General features: G+C 38.8%; 1 non-coding gene across 1 annotated transcript; it reads right to left on the bottom strand.

Moving 5' to 3' along the window:
* Positions 1–1,556: 1,556 nt before the first annotated feature.
* LOC112724885 (small nucleolar RNA R71) lies at positions 1,557–1,664 on the bottom strand. The gene has a single exon (XR_003164025.1). It is a non-coding gene; the product is annotated as a small nucleolar RNA R71 (small nucleolar RNA).
* Positions 1,665–22,003: the final 20,339 nt, after the last annotated feature.

The raw sequence follows: 22,003 nt of genomic DNA, 5'->3' as shown, positions 1-22,003 counted from the left end.
GTTCTTGCATGCATTGTTTGTTTTGATCCAAAATTCTCATGCATTGAGTCTTTTTGTTGTTTTTCTCTTTCTTCATAAAAAATTCAAAAATCAAAAAAAAAAAATCTTTCCCTTATTTTCTCATAAATTTTCGAAAATTTGATTTGATCTAGTCAAAAGTTTTTAAAATCTAGTTGTTTCTTATGAGTCAAATCAAATTTTCAATTTAAAAATTCTATCTTTTTCAAATCTTTTTCATTTTTTCTTTCATATTTTCGAAAATTTTAAATTTTGATTTTCAAAATCTTTTTCTTATTTCCATTTCATATTTTCGAAATTAATGCTAACAATTAATGTGATTGATTCAAAAATTTTTAAGTTTGTTACTTGCCTATTAAGAAAGGTTCAATCTTTAAATTTTGAAATCATATCTTTTTGTTTCTTGTTAGTCAAGTAATCAACTTTAACTTTCAAAATCAAATCTTTTTAAATTTCTTTCTCAAATCTTTTTCAAAATAAGTTTCAATCACATCATTTTCAAAATCAATTTCAAAATCTTTCCTAACTTCTTTTCTAACTTCTTATCTTTTCAAAAATTGATTTTTAAATCTTTTGACTTTTTGTTTGATTTTAAAAGTTTACTATTTCAATCATATCTTTTTGAAAACCACCTAACTAATTTTCCCTCTCTAATTTTCGAAAATCACCTTCCTCTTTTTCAAAATTCCTTTTTTATTCACTATTTGTTTTAAATTTTAATTTGATTTAATTTTAATCAAATCTCATTTTAAAATTTTCGAATTTTAACTTTAATTTTAAATTAAAAATAAAAATATTTTTATTTTATTTTATTTAATTTTCGAAATTCTCTCCCCCTCATGTCTTTCTAATTATTTTATTTATCTACTAACACTTCTCTTCTTAAAAATTCGAACCATCTCCCTTTTTCTGTGTTCGAATTCTCTCTCTTCTACTCACATAAAGGAATCTCTATACTGTGACATAGAGGATTCCATATTTTCTTTTCTATTTTCTTCTTTTTCATATGAGCAGGAACAAGGATAAGAACATTCTAGTTGAAGCTGATCCTGAACCTGAAAGGACTCTGAAGAGGAAGCTAAGGGAAGCTAAAGCACAACTCTCTGGAGAAAATCTGACAGAAATTTTCGAAAAAGAAGGAGGCATGGCCGAAAATGATAACAATGCAAGGAAGATGCTTGGTGACTTTACTGCACCAAATTCCAATTTACATGGAAGAAGCATCTCAATCCCTGCCATTGGAGCAAACAATTTTGAGCTAAAGCCTCAATTAGTTTCTCTGATGCAACAGAATTACAAGTTTCATGGACTTCCATCAGAAGATTCTTTTCAGTTCTTAACTGAATTTGTTGCAGATCTGTGATACTGTTAAGACCAATGGGGTTGATCCCGAGGTCTACAGGCTTATGCTTTTCCCGTTTGCTGTAAGAGACAGAGCTAGAATATGGTTGGATTTTTAACCTAAAGATAGCCTGAACTCTTGGGATAAGCTGGTCACGGCTTTCTTAGCCAAGTTCTTTCCTCCTCAAAAGCTTAGTAAGCTTAGAGTGGATGTTCAAACCTTCAGACAGAAAGAAGGTGAATCCCTCTATGAAGCTTGGGAGAGATATAAGCAACTGACCAAAAAGTGTCCTTCTGACATGCTTTCAAAATGAACCATCCTGGATATATTCTATGATAGTCTGTCTGAATTATCAAAGATGTCATTGGACCATTCTGCAGGTGGATCCATTCACCTAAAGAAAACGCCTGCAGAAGCTCAAGAACTCATTCACATGGTTGCAAATAACCAGTTCATGTACACTTCTGAAAGGAATCCTGTGAGTAATGGGACGTCTCAAAGGAAGGAAGTTCTTGAAATTGATACTCTGAATGCCATATTGGCTCAGAACAAAATATTGACTCAGCAAGTCAATATCATTTCTCAGATTCTAAATGGATTGCAAGCTGCATCCAACAGTACTCAAGAGGCATCTTCTGAAGAAGAAGCTTATGATCCTGAGAACCCTGCAATAGCAGAGGTGAATTACATGGGTGAACCCTATGGAAACACCTATAATCTCTCATGGAAAAATCATCCAAATTTCTCATGGAAGGATCAACAAAAGCCTCAACAAGGCCTTAATAATGGTGGAAGAAATAGGTTTAGCAATAGCAAGCCTTTTCCATCATCCACTCAGCAACAGACAGAAAATTCTGAGCAGAATCCATCTAGCTTAGCAAATATAGTCTCTGATCTATCTATGGCCACTTTAAGTTTCATGAATGAAACAAGGTCCTCCATTAGAAATTTGAAGGCACAAGTGGGCCAGCTGAGTAAAAGAGTCACTAAAACCCCTCCTAGTACTCTCCCAAGCAATACAGAAAAGAATCCAAAGAGAGAGTGCAAGGCCATTACCTTACTTGGTGTGGCCGAACCCAAAGAGGAGGAGGACGACGTGAATCCTAGTGAGGAAGACCTCCTGGGACGTTCAGTGACCAATAAAGAGTTTCCCTTTGAGGAACCAAAGGAATCTGAGGCTCATCTAAAGCCCATAGAGATTCCATTGAACCTCCTTCTGCCCTTCATAAGCTCTGATGAGTATTCATCCTCTAAAGAGGATGAAGACATTACTGAAGAGCAAGTTGCTAAGTACCTTGGTGCAATCATGAAGCTGAATGCCAAATTATTTGGTAATGAGACTTGAGAAGATGAACCTCCCTTGCTCACCAATGAACTAAATGCATTGGATAGGCAAAAAATACCTCAAAAAAATAGGATCCTGGTAAATTCCTAATTCCCTGTAACATAGGCACCATGACCTTTGAGAAGGCTCTGTGTGACCTGGGGTCAGGAATAAACTTAATGCCACTCTCTGTAATTGAGAAACTTGGGATTTTTGAGGTGCAAGCTGCCAGAATCTTATTAGAGATGGCAGACAACTTAAGAAAACATGCTTATGGACTAGTAGAGGACGTGCTAGTAAAGGTTGAAGGCCTTTACATCCCTACTGATTTCATAATCCTAGATACTGGGAAGGAAGAGGATGAATCTATCATCCTTGGAAGACCCTTCCTAGCCACAGCAAGAGCTGTGATTGATGTGGACAGAGGAGAGTTGGTCCTCCAACTGAATGAGGACAACTTTGTGTTTAAAACTCAAGGATCTCCTTCTGTAACCATGGAGAGGAAGCATGAAAAGCTTCTCTCACTGTAGAGTCAACCAAAGTCCCCACAGTCAAACTCTAAGTTTGGTGTTGGGAGGCCACTACCAAACTCTAAGTTTGGTGTTGAACCCCCACATTCAAACTCTAAGTTTGGTGTTGGGAGGTTCCAACAATGCTCTGAATATCTGTGAGGCTCCATGAGAGCTCACTGTCAAGCTATTGACATTAAAGAAGCACTTGTTGGGAGGCAACCCAATGTTATTTAATTATATCTATTTTATTTTATTTTATTTTTTAGGTTGATGATCATGTGGAGTCACGAAAACTACTGAAAAATCAAAAACAGAATGAAAATAGCTTTAAAAACAGCTCACCCTGGAGGAAGAACTTACTGGCATTTAAACGCCAGTAAGAAGCATCAAACTGGCGTTTAACGCCAGACAGAAGCATCAAGCAGGCGTTAAACGCCAGAAACAAGCACCAGACTGGCGTTTAACGCCAGAACAGAGCATGGAAGTGGCGTTAAACGGCAGAAATAGGCTACTTTTGGGCGTTTAACGCCAAGAACAAGCAGCAGGCTGGCGTTTGACGCCAGACATGCATGCTAAGGGCGTTTTACATGCCTAATTGGAGCAGGGATGTTAAGTCCTTGACCTCACAGGATCTGTGGACCCCATAGGATCCCCACATTTTCTTCTCTCCTCTTCACACCTTTTCATAACTCTCTTCCACAAATACCCTTCACCAATCACCTCAATCACTCTTCCCCATCACCTCTTCCCTTTGAGGAACCAAAGGAATCTGAGGCTCATCTAAAGACCATAGAGATTCCATTGAACCTCCTTCTGCCCTTCATAAGCTCTGATGAGTATTCATCCTCTAAAGAGGATGAAGACATTATTAAAGAGCAAGTTGCTAAGTACCTTGGTGCAATCATGAAGCTGAATGCCAAATTATTTGGTAATGAGACTTGGGAAGATGAACCTCCCTTGCTCACCAATGAACTAAATGCATTGGATAGGCAAAAAATACCTCAAAAAAACAGGATCCTGGTAAATTCCTAATTCCCTGTAACATAGGCACCATGACCTTTGAGAAGGCTCTGTGTGACCTGGGGTCAGGAATAAACTTATTGCCACTCTCTGTAATTGAGAAACTTGGGATTTTTGAGGTGCAAGCTGCCAGAATCTTATTAGAGATGGCAGACAACTTAAGAAAACATGCATATGGACTAGTAGAGGACGTGCTAGTAAAGGTTGAAGGCCTTTACATCCCTGCTGATTTCATAATCCTAGATACTGGGAAGGAAGAGGATGAATCTATCATCCTTGGAAGACCCTTCCTAGCCACAGCAAGAGCTGTGATTGATGTGGACAGAGGAGAGTTGGTCCTCCAACTGAATGAGGACAACTTTGTGTTTAAAACTCAAGGATCTCCTTCTGTAACCATGGAGAGGAAGCATGAAAAGCTTCTCTCACTGTAGAGTCAACCAAAGCCCCCACAGTCAAACTCTAAGTTTGGTGTTGGGAGGCCACTACCAAACTCTAAGTTTGGTGTTGAACCCCCACATTCAAACTCTAAGTTTGGTGTTGGGAGGTTCCAACAATGCTCTGAATATCTGTGAGGCTCCATGAGAGCTCACTGTCAAGCTATTGACATTAAAGAAGCACTTGTTGGGAGGCAACCCAATGTTATTTAATTATATCTATTTTATTTTATTTTATTTTTTAGGTTGATGATCATGTGGAGTCACGAAAACTACTGAGAAATCAAAAACAGAATGAAAATAGCTTTAAAAACAGCTCACCCTGGAGGAAGAACTTACTGGCATTTAAACGCCAGTAAGAAGCATCAAACTGGCGTTTAACGCCAGACAGAAGCATCAAGTAGGCGTTAAACGCCAGAAACAAGCACCAGAGAAACCTCTAGAAAGAGGAAAGGGAAGGCAATTGCTTCCACCTCTGAGTCATGGGAGATGGAGAGATTCATCTCAAAGGTCCATCAAGACCACTTCTATGAAGTTGTGGCCAAGAAGAAAGTGATCCCTGAGGTTCCTTTCAAGCTCAAAAAAATGAGTATCTGGAGATCCGACATGAGATACAAAAAAGCGGTTAGGAAGTTCTCACCAACCCCATTCAACAAGTCGGGATCTTAATAGTTCAAGAGTTCTATGCAAACGCATGGATCACTAGGAACCATGACCAAAGTGTGAACCTGAATCCAAAGCATTGGCTTACCATGGCTCGAGGAAAATACTTAGATTTCAGTCTGGAAAATGTAAGGCTGGCATTCAACTTGCTAATGATGGAAGAAAACGCACGTCCCTACACTAGAAGGGTCAACTTTGATCAAAGGTTGGACCAAGTCCTCATGGATATATGTATGGAAGGAGAGGCAAGTCGGTTCAATTGAGAAGACTGGACCTTAAGCCTGTAGCTAGAGAATGGTTGGAGTTTATTCAACGCTCAATCATTCCTACTAGCAACCGGTCTGAAGTTACTATAGACCGGGCCATCATGATCCATAGTATCATGATTGGGGAGGAAGTTGAAGTTCATGAGATTATACCTCAAGAACTCTACAAGGTGGCTGTCAAGTCCTCTACTTTGGCAAGGTTAGCCTTTCCTCACCTCATCTGTCACCTCTGCAATTCGGCTGGAACTGACATAGAGGGAGACATCCTCATTGAAGAGGACAAGCCCATCACTAAGAAGAGGATGGAGCAAATAAAAGATCATGGACCTCAACAAGAGCATGAGGAAATTCCTCATCATGAAATCCCTAAGATACCTCAGGGGATGCACTTTCCTCCACAAAACTATTGGGAGCAAATCAACACTTCCCTAGGAGAATTAAGTTCCAACATGGGACAACTAAGGGTGGAGCACCAAGAGCACTCCATCATCTTCCATGAGATTAGAGAAGATCAAAGAGCTATGAGGGAGGAGCAACAAAGGCAAGGAAGAGACATAGAGGAGCTCAAGAGCACCATTGGTTCTTCAAGAAGAGGTAGACGCCACCCTCACTAAGGTGGACCCGTTCCTTAATCTCCTTGTTCTTATTTTCCTGTTTTTCGTTTACTATGCTTTATGTTTTATTTATGTTTGTGTCTTATTACATGATCATTAGTGTTTAAATGTCTATGTCTTAAAGCTATGAATGTCCTATGAATCCATCACCTTTCTTAAATGAAAACTATTCTAAAAACAAACGAACAAGAAGTACATGGTTTCGAATTCATCCTTGAAACTAGTTTAATTATTTTGATGTGGTGACAATACTTTTTGTTTTCTGAATGAATGCTTGAACAGTGCATATGTCTTTTGAATTTGTTGTTTATGAATGTTAAATATGTTGGCTCTTGAAAGAATAAGGAAAAAGGAGAAATGTTATTTGATGATCTGAAAAATCATAAAATTGATTCTTGAAGCAAGAAAAAGCAGTGAATACAAAGGCTTGCAGAAAAAAAAAGAGAAAAAACAACAAATTAATAACAAAAACTTGGTGCGCAGAAATCGTGATGGTTCATTCCTTGGTAACGGCGCTGAAAACTTAATATGCACATTCATAATCTTAGTTCTTTGTCACAACTTTGCACAACTAACCAGCAAGTGCACTAGGTCGTCCAAGTAATAAACCTTACGTGAGTAAGGGTCGATCCCACAGAGATTATCGGCTTGAAGCAAGCTATGGTCACCTTGTAAATCTCAATCAGGCGGATTCAAATGATTATGGTGAATTGATAATTAAAATATAATTTAAAATATAAAATATGATAGAGATACTTATGTAATTCATTGGTGAGAGTTTCAAATAAGCGTATAGAGATGCTTTTGTTCCTCCTGAACCTCTGCTTTCCTGCTGTCTTCATCCAATCATTCCTACTCCTTTCCATGGCAAGCTTATGTAGGGCATCACCGTCGTCAATGGCTACATCCCATCCTCTCAGTGAAAATGGTCCAAAATGCGCTGTCACCGCACGGCTATTCATCTGTCGGTTCTAGATCATACTGGAATAGGATTCCGTAATCCTTTTGTGTCTATCACTACGCCCAGCACTCGCGAGTTTGAAGCTCTTCATAGCCATCCCTTCCCGGATCCTACTTGGAATACCACAGACAAGGTTTAGACTTTCCGGATCTCAAGAATGGCACCAATAATTCTAGCCTATACCACGAAGACTCTTATCTCATGGAATGGAAGGCTCGGTTGTCAGGCGAGGCAACCATGCATCATGAACCAGGAGGCTAAGAGATATGCACTTAAGCTATTGCAAGTAGAATGGATGTGGTTGTCATGCACGCGTTCATAGGTGAGAATGATGATGAGTGTCACGGATCATCATCTTCCTCAGGTTGAAGAACAAGTGTATATCTTAGATAAGAAATAGGCTTGAGTTGAATAGAAAAACAATAGTACATTGCATTAATTCATGAGGAACAGCAGAGCTCCATACCTTAATCTATGGTGTGTAGAAACTCTATCGTTGAAAATACATAAGAACAAGGTCTAGGCATGGCGGAATGGCCAGCCCCCATGATCTAAGAACTAAACGTCCAGAGATATCTGAGCTCTTTCTGTAAGCCCATAGTAGAAGATGTCTAATTGCACCCACTCTGAAAACATTTCAGAGGGGCATTTCCTTAGCATCCCTCTATACCTCTCCCAGGCATTATAAGGGGATTCATCTTCCTCTTGTTTAAAGCCTTGGATGTCCAGCCTTAGCTGTGTCATCCTTTTTGGAGGGAAATATTGATTCAGAAATTTGTCTGATAACTGTTTCCATGATCTTATGCTTGCTGTGGGTTGGTTATTTAACCACCTTTTAGCTTGATCTTTTACAGCAAACGGAAATAGTAACAGCCTGTATACATCCTGATCTACCTCCTTGTCACGTACTGTGTCAGCAATTTGCAAGAATTGTGCCAGAAACTCAGTAGGTTCTTACTGTGGAAGACCAGAATACTGGCAGTTTTGCTGCACCATGACAATGAGCTGAGGATTTAGCTCAAAACTGCTTGCTTTGATGGAGGGTATACAGATACTACTCCCATATGCAGCAGAAGTGGGGTTAGCATATGACCCCAGAGTCCTTTTGGACTGTTCATTTCTACTTAGATCCATGACGGAGAAAGGGAGATGATGTGAATTGCAAGTAAAATGTATTTTTATTTTTTTTTGTTTTATTTAATTAAAAATAACCGAAAAAAATGAAATAAAATAAAGTAAAATAATTAGAAAATAAAATATAAATTTGAATAAAAAGAAATTTGAATGTTGAATTGACTAATTAATTGAAAAGATTTGAAAATTTTTTAATATGATTTTTGAAAAGATTTGAATTTTGAATTTTTAAAACTAAGATAAGATAAAATAGAAAGTTTTTAAAATAAAAATCTGAATTTTTAAAGGGAAATTTCGAAAATTAATTGAAAAGGGAAAAGATATTTTTTGAATTTAATAAGGAAAGAGAAAAATAATAAAATGACACAAGACTTAAAATTTTTAGATCTAATACTCCTTATTTTCGAAAATTTGGAGGAAAAACACCAAGGAACACCAAACTTAAAAATTTTAAAATGAAAACACAAGAAAGACTCAAGAACACCAAACTTAAAATTTTTAGAAAACCAAAAATAAATTTTCGAAAATTAAATAAGAACTAACAAGAAAACACCAAGAACATAAGCACAACACTCTAGCCAATTGAGCTATAAATTTTATTTTTTTTGGATACTAATAATTCAAAAATGCACAAGAGAAACAAGAAAAATAAAAAAAACAAGGAAAACTAAAGATCAAACAAGGGAAATAAACAAGAACAATTTGAAGATTAATAAAGAACAATGAACACAAATTCGAAAATTTAAAAGAAAAAGAAACATGCAATTGACACCAAACTTAAGATATGAAACTAAACTCAAACAGAAAAACTCAATAATCAGTTTATAAAATTTTTGAAAAATTTAAAAAGAGAAAATAAGGATTTAAAAAAAGAAATTTCAACCAAAAACAATAATAGAAGACTGTAGACCAAAAAGAAAAATTTCTCCTAATCTAAGCAACAAAATAAACCGTCAGTTGTCCAAACTCGAACAATCCCCGGCAACGGCGCCAAAAACTTGCTGGTTAGTGGTACGGGTTGTGAAAAGTGTGATTTACAATTCGTGCACCATGTTTTTGATCTCAGATAGAAACAAGCGTGTTTGAATAGAAAACAGTAATAATTGCATTAATTCATCGGGACACAGTAGAGCTCCTCACCCCCAACAATGGAGTTTAGAGACTCATGCCATCAAAGAGTACAAAGTGTGGATCTAAAATGTCATGAGGTACAAAATAAATCTCTAAAAGTTGTTTAAATACTAAACTAGTAACCTAGGTTTACAGAAAATGAGTAAACTAAGATAGATAGTGTAGAAATCCACTTCTGGGGCCCACTTGGTGTGTGCTGAGGCTGAGACTTAAGCTTTACATGTGCCTAGGCTATTTCTAGAGTTAAACGCCAGGTTGTAACCGGTTTCTGGCGTTTTACTCCAACTTGTAACCTGTTTTTGGCGTTTAACACCAGAATGCAACATGGAACTGGCGTTGAACGCCAGTTTACGTCATCTATCCTCGAACAAAGTATGGACTATTATATATTGCTTGAAAGCCCTGGATGTCTACTTTCCAACGCAATTGAGAGCGCAGGGAGGTCAAAATCCAACAGCATCAACAGTCCTTTTTCAGCCTAAATCAGATTTTTGCTCATTTCCCTCAATTTCAGCTAGAAAATACCTGAAATTACAAAAAAACACACGAACTCATAGTAAAGTCCAGAAATATGAATTTTGCCTAGAAACTAATAAAAATATACTAAAAACTAACTAAAACATACTAGAAACTACATGAAATTAACCCCAAAAAGCGTATAAAATATCCGCTCATCACAACACCAAACTTAAACTGTTGCTTGTCCCCAAGCAACTAGACAGATAAAATAAGATAAAAAGAAATCAAGAAGCAATAATATCTCAGAGTTTTAAGTGAAGCTCAAATTCTAATTAGATGAGCGGGACTAGTAGCTTTTTGCTTCCGAACAGTTTTGGCATCTCACTTTATCCTTTGAAATTCAGAATGATTGGCATCCATAGGAACTCAGAATTCAGATAGTATTATTGATTCTCCTAGTTTAGTATGTTGATTCTTGAACACAGCTACTTTATGTGTCTTGGCCGTGGCCCTAAGCACTTTGTTTTCCAGTATTACCACCGGATACATCAATGCCACAAACACATAACTGGGTGAACCTTTTCAGATTGTGACCTAGCTTTGCTAAAGTCCCCAATTAGAGGTGTCCAGAGTTCTTAAGCACACTCTTTTGCTTTGGATCATGACTTTAACCACTCAGTCTCAAGCTTTTCACTTGGACCTGCATGCCATATGCACATGGTTAGGGACAGCTTGGTTCAGCCGCTTAGGCCAGGATTTTATTCCTTTAGGCCCTCCTATCCACTGATGTCGAAAGCCTTGGATCCTTTTTTATTACCCTTGCCTTCTGGTTTTAAGGGCTATTGGCTTTTTTCTGCTTGGTTTTTTTTTTTTTGCAAGCTTTTGTATTCACTGCTTTTTCTTGCTTCAAGAATCAATTTTATGATTTTTCAGATTATCAATAACATTTCTCTTGTTCATCATTCTTTCAGGAGCCAACAATTTTAACATTCATAAAATTCAATATAAAAAACATGCACTATTCAGGCATTCATTCAGAAGGCAAAAAGCATTGCCACCACATATAAATAATTAGAATTTTCCTTATTAAAAACTCGAAAAAATATTGCCTCCTTATTCTAAAAATCTGCTATTTTATTCATGTTTGATGATGATGAGAAATATAAATTATAACTTAATTGGAGATAAAATCAAAATAGAGATACTAATTACTACTACTCATATATGACTTCTATGGTAAATTTCTAATAAAAATAATTATCACAGAGTTAAGGCTAAGATTAGAACTCAACAACCTCAAATTTGGGAGGTGGATGCCTCTTTAGTCTGTGGAGTGCTTGGCCCTTCAAGAGATAGCTTCAGGCGCTTCAGTTCCTTCAGTTCACGCCCTTGCCCTTCTTGTTCTCTAAGCAGTTTGCAGAGCATGCTGTTTTGATTTTGCTGTTCTTCCTTCAGTTGATCCACAGCTTCTTGCAACTTGGTGACAGATGCTTCTAGGCGCTCCCAGTATTCAAATTGAAGGATTTCCGGGAGGAACTCCTGTGCTCTCCTCTTGATGGGGTCGTCCTGTACTTGTTGTCCTTCCATAGACTTTTTGGTGATTGGTTGCTCAACTGGGATATACTCATCTACTCCCATTTTTACCCCAGCATCTTTACATAACAGAGAAACCAAGCTAAGATAAGCCAATCTGGCATCTTTGGAGTTCTTGTTTGCAATTTTATAAAGCTCACAAGAAATCAGCTGATGAACTTCCACTTTTTTTTCAAGTATAATGCAATGAATCATCACTGCTCTTCTAATGGTGACCTCAGAGCGGTTGCTAGTGGGCAGTATAGAGCGCCCAATGAAGTCCAGCCAGCCTCTGGCGACTGGTTTGAGATTTCCTCTTTTGAGTTGGTTTGGGGCACCCTTTGTGTTGGTTGTCCATTTGGCTCTAGGGAGGCATATGTCCTGTAGGATTTTGTCCAAGCTCAGGTTTGGTCTCATCATTCTCCTATTAAAGGAGTCTGGATCATCTTACAGTTGAGGCAGCTTGAAGATCTCCCTTATTTTGTCAGGGTGGGTGTGAACAATCTTCCCTCTGACCAGAGTTCTATAGTCATAGAATGCGGTTCCCGCTATTCTCTGCCTGTCCGTCTACCACAGATTTGCAAAGAATTCCTGAACCATGTTTCTTCCCACCTTTGTTTCAGGATTAGCTAGGACTTCCCAGCTTCTGTTTTGAATTTGCTCTTGGATCTCCGGATATTCGTCTTTTTTTAGATCGAATTTTACTTCTGGGATCACTGACCTTAGACCCATTATTTTGTAGTAATGGTCTGAATGTTCTTTGGTTAAGAACTTTCCTTGATTCCAAAGTGGTTTTTGAATATTCTCTTTCTTACCTCTTGAGTTGGTTTGTTTTCCCTTAGGAGCCATTATCTTAGTGGGTATTGGCTTAGTGATCACGGATAGACACACGAAACATAGAGGTTTGCTTGTCCTCAAGCAAAAGAAAGGAAAGAAGAGGGATTTTATTAGTTTGGATTGCGAAAAATAAAAGAGCATGAATTAAATACTTGTTATGCAGTAGTGGAGAATATGTTGGAGTTTTGGAGATGCTTTGTCTTCTGAATCTCTGCTTTCCCGCTGTCTTCTTCTTCACACACACAAGGTTCCTCCTATGGCAAGCTGTGTGTTGGTGGATCACCGTTGTCAAAGGCTACCATCCGTCCTCTCAGTGAAAATGGTCCAGGTGCGCTGTCACCGCACGGCTAATCATCTGTCGGTTCTCACTCATGTTGGAATAGGATCCATTGAGTTTGAAGCTCGTCACAGTCATCCAATCCTTGAATCCTACTTGGAATACCCCAGGCAAGGTTTAGACTTTCCGGATTCTGAAGAATGCTGCCAATGGATTCTAGCTTATACCACAAAGATTCCGATTAAGGAATCCAAGAGATACTCATTCAATCGAAGGTAGAACGGAGGTGGTTGTCAGTCATGGTTTCATAGTTTGGGAATGGTGATGAATGTCACGGATCATCCCATCCATCATATTGAAGTGCGAATGAACATCTTAGATAGAAACAAGCGTGTTTGAATAGAAAACAGAAATAATTGCATTAATTCATCGAGACACAGCAGAGCTCCTCACCCCTAACAATGGAGTTTAGAGACTCATGCCATGAAAGAGTACAAATTTTAGATCTAAAAATGTCATGACATACAAAATAAATCTCTAAAAGTTGTTTAAATACTAAACTAGTAACCTAGGTTTACAGAAAATGAGTAAACTAAGATAGATAGTGCAGAAATCCACTTCTGAGGCCCACTTGGTGTGTGCTGGGGCTGAGACTTGAGCTTTACACGTGCCTAGGCTGTTTCTAGAGTTAAACTCCAGGTTGTAACCTATTTCTGGCGTTTAACTCCAACTTGTAACCTGTTTCTGGCGTTTAATGCTAGAATGCAACACGGAACTGGCGTTGGACGCCAGTTTACGTCGTCTATCCTCGAACAAAGTATGGACTATTATATATTTCTGGAAAGCCCTGGATGTCTACTTTCCAACGCAATTGAGAGCGCGCTAATTGGACTTCTGTAGCTCAAAACAATCCATTCCGAGTGCAGAGAGGTCAGAATCTAACAGCATCAGTAGTCCTTTTTCAGCCTGAATCAGATTTTTGCTCAGCTCCCTCAATTTCACCCAGAAAATACCTGAAATTATAGAAAAACACACGAACTCATAGAAAAATCCAGAAATATGAATTTTGCCAAGAAACTAATAAAAATATACTAAAAACTAACTAAAATATACTAGAAACTACATGAAATTAACCCAAAAAAGCATATAAAATATCCGCTCATCACAACCCCAAACTTAAACTGTTGCTTGTCCCTAAGCAACTAGACAGATAAAATAGGATAAAAAGAAATCAAGAAGCAATAATATCTCAGAGTTTTAAGTGAAGCTCAGATATTAATTAGATGAGCGGGACTAGTAGCTTTTTGCTTCCGAACAGTTTTGGCATCTCACTTTATCCTTTGAAATTCAGAATGATTGGCATCCATAGGAACTCAGAATTCAGATAGTATTATTGATTCTCCTAGTTTAGTATGTTGATTCTTGAACATAGCTACTTTATGAGTCTTGGCCGTGGTCCTAAGCACTTTGTTCATCCAGGGTGTTTCCTGAATGGCAAACAAATGCTCATCCGAAAAGGTTTCAGAGATCTCAATAGAGGAAAAGGACGCCCCTTCTACTGGCTCTATCCGGGACAAATGATCAGCCACTTGGTTTTCTGTCCCTTTTATGTCTCTTATTTCTATATCAAACTCTTGCAAAAGCAACACCCATCTTTTGAGCCTGGGTTTTGAATCCTGCTTTGTAAGTAGATATTTAAGAGCAGCATGGTCAGTGTACACAATCACTTTTGATACTACCAAGTATGATCTAAACTTGTCAATGGCATAAACCACTGCAAGCAATTCTTTTTCTATGGTTATGTAATTTTTCTGGGCATCATTTAAAACACGGCTAGCATAATAAATGACATGCAGAAGCTTGTCATGCCTCTGCCCCAATACTGCATTAATGGCATGTTCACTGGCATCACACATTAGTTCGAATAGTAATATCTAGTCTGGTGCAGAAATGACTGGTGCTGTGACCAGCTTAGCTTTCAGAGTTTCAAACGCCTGCAGACACTCTGTGTCGAACACAAATGGTGTGTCAGCAGCTAGCAAGTTGCTTAGAGGTTTTGCAATTTTTGAAAAGTCCTTTATAAACCTCCTATAGAATCCTGCATGCCCCAGAAAGCTTTAGATTGCCTTAACATTGGCAGGTGGTGGTAATTTTTCAATTACCTCTACCTTAGCTTGATCCATCTCTATTCCCTTGTTCGAAATTTTATGCCCAAGGACAATCCCTTCAGTCACCATAAAGTGACATTTTTTCCAGTTTAAAACCAGGTTAGTCTCTTGGCATCTTTTCAGAACCAGTGTTAGGTGATCAAGACAGGAGTTGAATGAGTCTCCATATACTGAGAAGTCATCCATGAAGCTTCCAGAAATTTTTCCACCATATCAGAGAAAATAGAAAGCATGTATCTCTGAAATGTTGCAGGTACATTACACAGCCCAAATGGTATCCTTCTGTAGGCAAATACTCCAGATGGACATGTGAATGCTATTTTCTCTTGATCCTGGGGATCTACTACAATTTGGTTGTAGCGTGAATAGCCATCCAAAAAGCAATAATAATCATGACCTGCTAGTCTTTCCAGCATCTGGTCTATGAATGGTAAAGGAAAATGATCCTTTCTGGTGGTTGTATTGAGCCTTCTGTAGTCAATACACATGTGCCACCCTGTAATTGTTCTTGTAGGTGATGGTATATTTTGGAAAACGAATTCCAAGCACACAAATCTAACTGGCAAGTGTACCGGGTCGCATCAAGTAGTAAAACTCACTTAGAGTGAGGTCGATCCCACAGGGATTGATGGATCAAGTAACTTTAGTGGGTGATTAGTTTAGTCAAGCTAACATTGAGTGAATTGTGTGAAATGTAGCCAGCAGAAAGTAAATTGCAATAAATTTAAAGCTACAGAATGTAAATGTGCAGAAACTTAAAGTGCAAGAAATGTAACTTGCAAAAACTTAAATGACAAGAAATGTAAATTGCATGAAATGTAAAGGGGATTGGGTGCTAGAAATTAAAGAAAGCAATAGATCAAGCAACTGGAAATTTAAATTGCAGGAAATGTAAATGTGTAGAAAATTAAATCAAGCTCAATGTGAACAGAAATGTGAAAGTGTAGAATGCAGGAAAGGAAATTGCAAAAAAGTAAACGTAGCAGAAGAGGAAATTAGCAAGAAGACTTAGTTCAATTTTTAATTCTCAAAGAGAAACTAACAATTTCAATGAAATAGTAAAAATAGAAAGGAAGCCAAGAACTCACTTGCTCTCAAGATCAAAACAGAAATAAAATTGAAGAGGAATGAAACAGAAAGTAAAATGCAGCTCAATTGCAATAGCTAAAGGACAGTTGAAGATCTCAGGGGTTGGATGATACTAGAAAACAAGTCTAGATCTCAAGTCCTTCCTTGATCCAACCAAGAACAAGTGCAAAAGAAGTAGAAGAACAAATTGCAGAAGAAGTAAAGATGAAAACAGTAGAAAAAATTTAATTCCAAACCACAATTCCTTGAATTATGCAGACAAATAAACTGAAAGAGACCTCAAGGTGAGATTGAAACAGAATTTCTTCAATTCTCCACCCAAGATCCAAAACAAAGAGTAAAAAGTGTAGAAACAAGAACAAGGAGGAAGAGAGATCAATTCTCCTTCCCAATTCCCCTTAGTGCTCTCTAGTAGAGCTGGCCTCCCCTAATGAGATGGAATTGTTGCATTTATATAGGCTTTATAAAGTGAAAATGAAAATGAAATTGAAATTCTAAACAAATTACAATTAAAATAAATTCCTAAGCTAACTAATCCTTGTGCCTTTGAGTGATGATAATGGGCTTAGCTTGCTTTGGATTTGAGGAAGAGTGGATCTGGATGGCCTTGGTTCAATTGATGAAGAATTGAATTAAAATGAAATTTTTATTGAATTTTTGGCCCATGGGTGTTGCTCTGGTAGCACAAATTGCGAATCACACTTTTCACAACGCGTACCACTAACCAGCAAGTGCACTGGGTCGTCCAAGTAATACCTTACGTGAGTAAGGGTCGAATCCCACGGAGATTGTTGGTTCGAAGCAATCTATGGTTATCTTGTAAATCTTAGTCAGGAAGTCAATTATGTTTATCAGTTGAATTGTGAATAACTAATAGAGCATAAATTAAAAGTTACTTGTTGTGCAGTAATGGAGAATATGTTGGAGTTTTGGAGATGCTTTGTCTTCTGAATCTCTGCTTTCCTCTGTCTTCTTGTTCACGCACGCACGTCCCCCTATGGCAAGCTGTGTGTTGGTGGATCACCGTTGTCAATGGCTACCTTCCATCCTTCCAGTGAAAACTACGCTCACGCGCTCTGTCACAGCACGGCTAATCACCAGTTGGTTCTCGATCCGGTTGGACTAGGATTTACTATCCTTTTGCATCTGTTACTAACGCCCAGCCTTCAGGAGTCTGAAGCTCGTCACAGTCATTCAATCCTTGAATCCTACTCAGAATACCACGGACAAGGTTTAGACTTTCCGGATTCTCATGAATGCCGCCATCAGTTCTAGCTTATACCACGGAGATTCTGATTAGAGAATCTAAGAGATACTCATTCAATCAGATATAGAACGGAGGTGGTTGTCAGGCACACGTTCATGGTTTGAGGAAGGTGATGAATGTCACAGATCATCACCTTCATCACAAGTAAGTGCGAATGAACATCTTAGATAGGAACAAGCGTGTTTGAATAGAAAACAGAAATACTTGCATTAATTCATCGAGACACAGCAGAGCTCCTCACCCCCAACAATGGGGTTTAGAGACTCATGCCGTCAGAGAATACAAAGTTTAGATCTAAAATGTCATGAGATACAAAATAAGTCTCTAAAAGTTGTTTAAATACTAAACCAGTAGCCTAGGGTTACAAAATATGAGTGGACTATGATGGATGATGCAGAGATCCACTTTTGGGGCCCACTTGGTGTGCTGGGGCCCACTTGGTGTGTGCTGGGGCTGAGATTTCGTGCAGAGGCCATTTGTGGAGTTGAACGCCAGTTTTTATGCCAGTTTGGGCGTTCAACTCCAGTTTTTGATCCTTTTCTGGCGCTGGACGCCAGAATTGGGCAGAGAACTGGCGTTGAACGCCAGTTTACGTCATCTATCCTTGTGCAAAGTATGGACTATTATATATTGCTGGAAAGCCCTGGATGTCTACTTTCCAACGCAATTGGAAGCATGCCATTTCGAGTTCTGTAGCTCCAGAATATCCACTTTGAGTGCAGGGAGGTCAGAATCCAACAACATTAGCAGTCCTTTTTCAGCCTAAATCAGATTTTTGCTCAGCTCCTTCAATTTTCAGCCAGAAAAATACCTGAAATTACAGAAAAACACACAACTCATAGTAAAGTCCAGAAATATGAATTTTTCCTAAAAACTACTAGAAATAGACTAAAAACTAACTAAAACATACTCTAAACTATATGAAATTATCCCCAAAAAGCGTATAAAATATCCGCTCATCACAACACCAAACTTAAACTGTTGCTTGTCCTCAAGCAACTAGACAAATAAAATAGAAGACTAATAGATTGAGAAGCAATAATATTTCAGAGTTTTTGATTGAAGCTCAGATTCTAATTAGATGAGCGGGACTAGTTGCTTTTTGCTTCTGAACAGTTTTGGCATCTCACTTTATCTATTGAAGCTCAGAGTGATTGGCATCTATAGGAACTCAGAATTCAGATAGTGTTGTTGATTCTCTTAGTTCAGTGTGATGATTCTTGAACACAGCTTCTTTATGAGTCTTGGCCGTGGCCCTAAGCACTTTGTTTTCCAGTATTACTACCGGATACATAAATGCCACAGACACATAACTGGGTGAACCTTTTCAGATTGTGACTCAGCTTTGCTAAAGTCCCCAATTAGAGGTGTCTAGAGTTCTTAAGCACACTCTTCTTTTTGCTTTGGACCTTGACTTTAACCGCTCAGTCTCAAGTTTTCACTTGACACCTGCACGCCACAAGCACATGGTTAGGGACAGCTTGGTTTAGCCGCTTAGACCAGGATTTCAGTCCTTTAGGCCCTCCTATCCACTGATGCTCAAAGCCTTGGGATCCTTGCCCTTGCCTCTTGGTTTTAAGGGTTATTGGCTTTTTCTGCTTGCTTCTCTTTTTTTTTTTTTTTTTTTGCATGCTTTGTTCTTTGCTGCTTTTTCTTGCTTCAAGAATCATTTTGATGATTTTCAGATTATCAATAACATGTCTCATGTTCATTATTCTTTCAAGAGCCAACATATTTAACAGTCTTAAACAACAAATTCAAAAGACATATGCACTGTTCAAGCATTCATTCAGAAGACAGAAAGCATTGCCACCACATTTAACTAATTACAATTTCTCTTATTTAAACTCGAAATTTTATTGCTTCTTATTCAAAAGATCTACTATTTTATTCATGTTTGCTGATGATGAGAAGAATAAACTATAGCTTAATTGGAGATAAAATCAAAATAGATACTAATTACTACTATATGACTCCTAAGGTAAAATTAAAATAAGAACAGTTATCACAGAGTTAAGGCTAAGATTAGAACTCAACAACCTTGAGGTTTGGGAAGTGGATGTTCCTCTAGTCTGTGAGGTGCTTGGTCCTTCAAGAGAGAAATTCTGGCGCTTCAGTTCCTTTAAATCACTCCCTTGCTCCTCGTGGAGTGGGTTGTTTTCCTTTAGGGGCCATGATCTTAGTGATCACGGATAAGCACACCAAACTTAGAGCTTTGCTTGTCCTCAAGCAAAAGAAAAAGAAGGAGATGGATAGAAGGAGAGCTCCTCCCCACCATCCTGGCGTTTGAACGCCCAAACACTGCCTGTTTTGGGCGTTCAACGCCCAAATGCTGCTCTCCTGGGCGTTCAACGCCCAGTTGTTTCCCTTTTCTGGCGTTGAACGCCAGATAGCTATCCTTACTGGCGTTCAGCGCCCACTGGATGCCCATTTTGGGCGCTGAACGCCCAAAATGGCCTTCACTGGCGTTTTCTTGCCAATAAGCTCCCTATCTCTGTTTTGTGTGTAGATTCCTTCTGTAACCCTGTAAACTTATGCAAATGATTCTTTACCTTAGTGTCAGTGAACTTTATATAAACAAATAAAAATAAAAATAGGGCAAAATGCTTAGAGGATTGTTGCCCCATGGCTGGGTTGCCTCCCAGCAAGCGCTTCTTTATTGTCTTTAGCTGGACCTTGCTGAACTTTTAATCTAGCTTCAGCCTTGAGCATTCTTGCTCAGTGTTGCCTTCAAGATAATGCTTGATTCTCTGTCCATTGACAATGAACTTCTTATCAGAATCAATATCTTGAAGCTCCACATAACCATATGGTGACACACTTGTAATCACGTATGGTCCCCTCCACCGGGATTTCAGTTTCCCGGGGAATAGCCTGAGTCTAGAGTTAAACAATAGGACCTTCTGTCCTGGTTCAAAGATTCTAGATGATAGCTTTCTGTCATGCCATTTTTTTTATTTTTCTTTATAAAGCTTGGCATTTTCGAAAGCTGTGAATCTGAATTCCTCTAGCTCATTTAGCTGGAGCAATCGTTTTTCTCCTACTAATTTGGCATCTAAGTTTAGGAATCTGGTTGCCCAGTAGGCCTTATGTTCCAGTTCCACGGGCAAGTGGCATGCCTTACCATACACGAGTTGGTATGGAGAGGTCCCTATAGGGGTCTTGAATGCTGTTCTGTAAGCCCACAGAGCATCATCCAAGCTCCCTGCCCAATCCTTTCTACGGGTATTTACTGTCCGTTCCAGGATTCTCTTCAATTCTCTGTTAGAGACTTCAGCTTGCCCGTTGGTTTGTGGATGATATGGAGTGGCCACTTTGTGGCGAATTCCATACCGAACCATGGCAGAGTAGAGCTGTTTGTTGCAGAAGTGAGTGCCCCCATCACTGATTAACACTCTAGGGACACCAAACCTGCTAAAGATATGTTTCTGGAGGAACTTCAGCACTGTTTTAGTATCATTGGTGGGTGTGGCAATAGCCTCAACCCATTTTGATACATAGTCAACTGCCACCAGAATATAAGTGTTTGAATATGATGGTGGGAAAGGTCCCATGAAGTCAATTCCCCATACATCAAACAACTCTATTTCCAAGATTCCTTGTTGAGGCATGGCGTAACCATGAGGCAGATTACCAGCTCTTTGGCAACTGTCACAATTACGTACAAACTCTCGGGAATCTTTATGGAGTGTGGGCCAATAGAAGCCACATTGGAGGACCTTGGTGGCTGTTCGCTCACCTCCGAAATGGCCTCCATATTGAGATCCATGGCAATGCTATAGGATTCTCTGTGCTTCCTCTCTGGGGACACACCTACGGATAATTCTGTCTGCACATCTCTTAAAGAGATAGGGCTCATCCCACAAGTAGTACTTTGCATCAGTGATTAGTTTCTTTTTTTGTATTCTATTCTACTCCTTGGGTATGAACCTTGCAGCTTTATAGTTTGCAATATCGGCAAACCATGGTGCTTCCTGAATGGCAAATAGATGCTCATCAGGGAACGTCTCAGAGATCTCAAGAAAGGGGAGGGACGTCCCTTTCACTGGCTCTATGCGGGACAGATGATCAGCCACTTGGTTCTCTGTCCCTTTTCTGTCTCTTATTTCTATATCAAACTCTTGCAGAAGCAATACCCATCTGATGAGCCTGGGTTTTGAATCCTGCTTGGTGAGTAGATATTTAAGAGCAGCATGGTCAGTATACACAATCACTTTTGATCCTACTAAGTATGATCTGAACTTGTCAATGGCGTAAACCACTGCAAGTAGTTCTTTTTCTGTGGTTGTGTAATTTTTCTGGGCATCATTTAGAACGCGACTGGCATAATAAATGACATGCAGAAGCTTGTCATGCCTCTGTCCCAATACTGCACCAATGGCATGATCACTGGCATCACACATTAACTCAAATGGCAATGTCCAGTCTGGTGCAGAAATGACTGGTGCTATGACCAGCTTAGCTTTCAGCGTTTCAAACGCCTGCAGGCATGCTGTGTCAAACACAAATGGCGTGTCAGCAGCTAGCAGATTGCTTAGAGGTTTTGCGATTTTTGAAAAATCCTTTATAAACCTCCTATAGAATCCTGCATGCCCCAGAAAGCTTCTGATTGCCTTAACATTGGCAGGTGGTGGTAATTTTTCAATTACCTCTATTTTTTCTTGATCCACCTCTATTCCCTTGTTTGAGATTTTATGCCCAAGAACAATTCCTTCAGTCACCATGAAGTGACACTTTTCCCAGTTTAAAACTAGGTTGGTTTCTTGGCATCTTTTCAGAACAAGTTTTAGGTGATCAAGACAGGAGCTGAATGAGTCTCCATATACTGAGAAGTCATCCATGAAGACCTCCAGAAATTTTTCCACCATATCAGAGAAAATAGAGAGCATGCATCTCTGGAAGGTTGCAGGTGCAT

This window comes from Arachis hypogaea, chromosome 11 (genome assembly GCF_003086295.3).
Source record: "Arachis hypogaea cultivar Tifrunner chromosome 11, arahy.Tifrunner.gnm2.J5K5, whole genome shotgun sequence".
In the NCBI taxonomy this organism is placed as follows: domain Eukaryota; kingdom Viridiplantae; phylum Streptophyta; class Magnoliopsida; order Fabales; family Fabaceae; genus Arachis; species Arachis hypogaea.
This window is presented reverse-complemented; position numbering and strand designations above follow the sequence as displayed.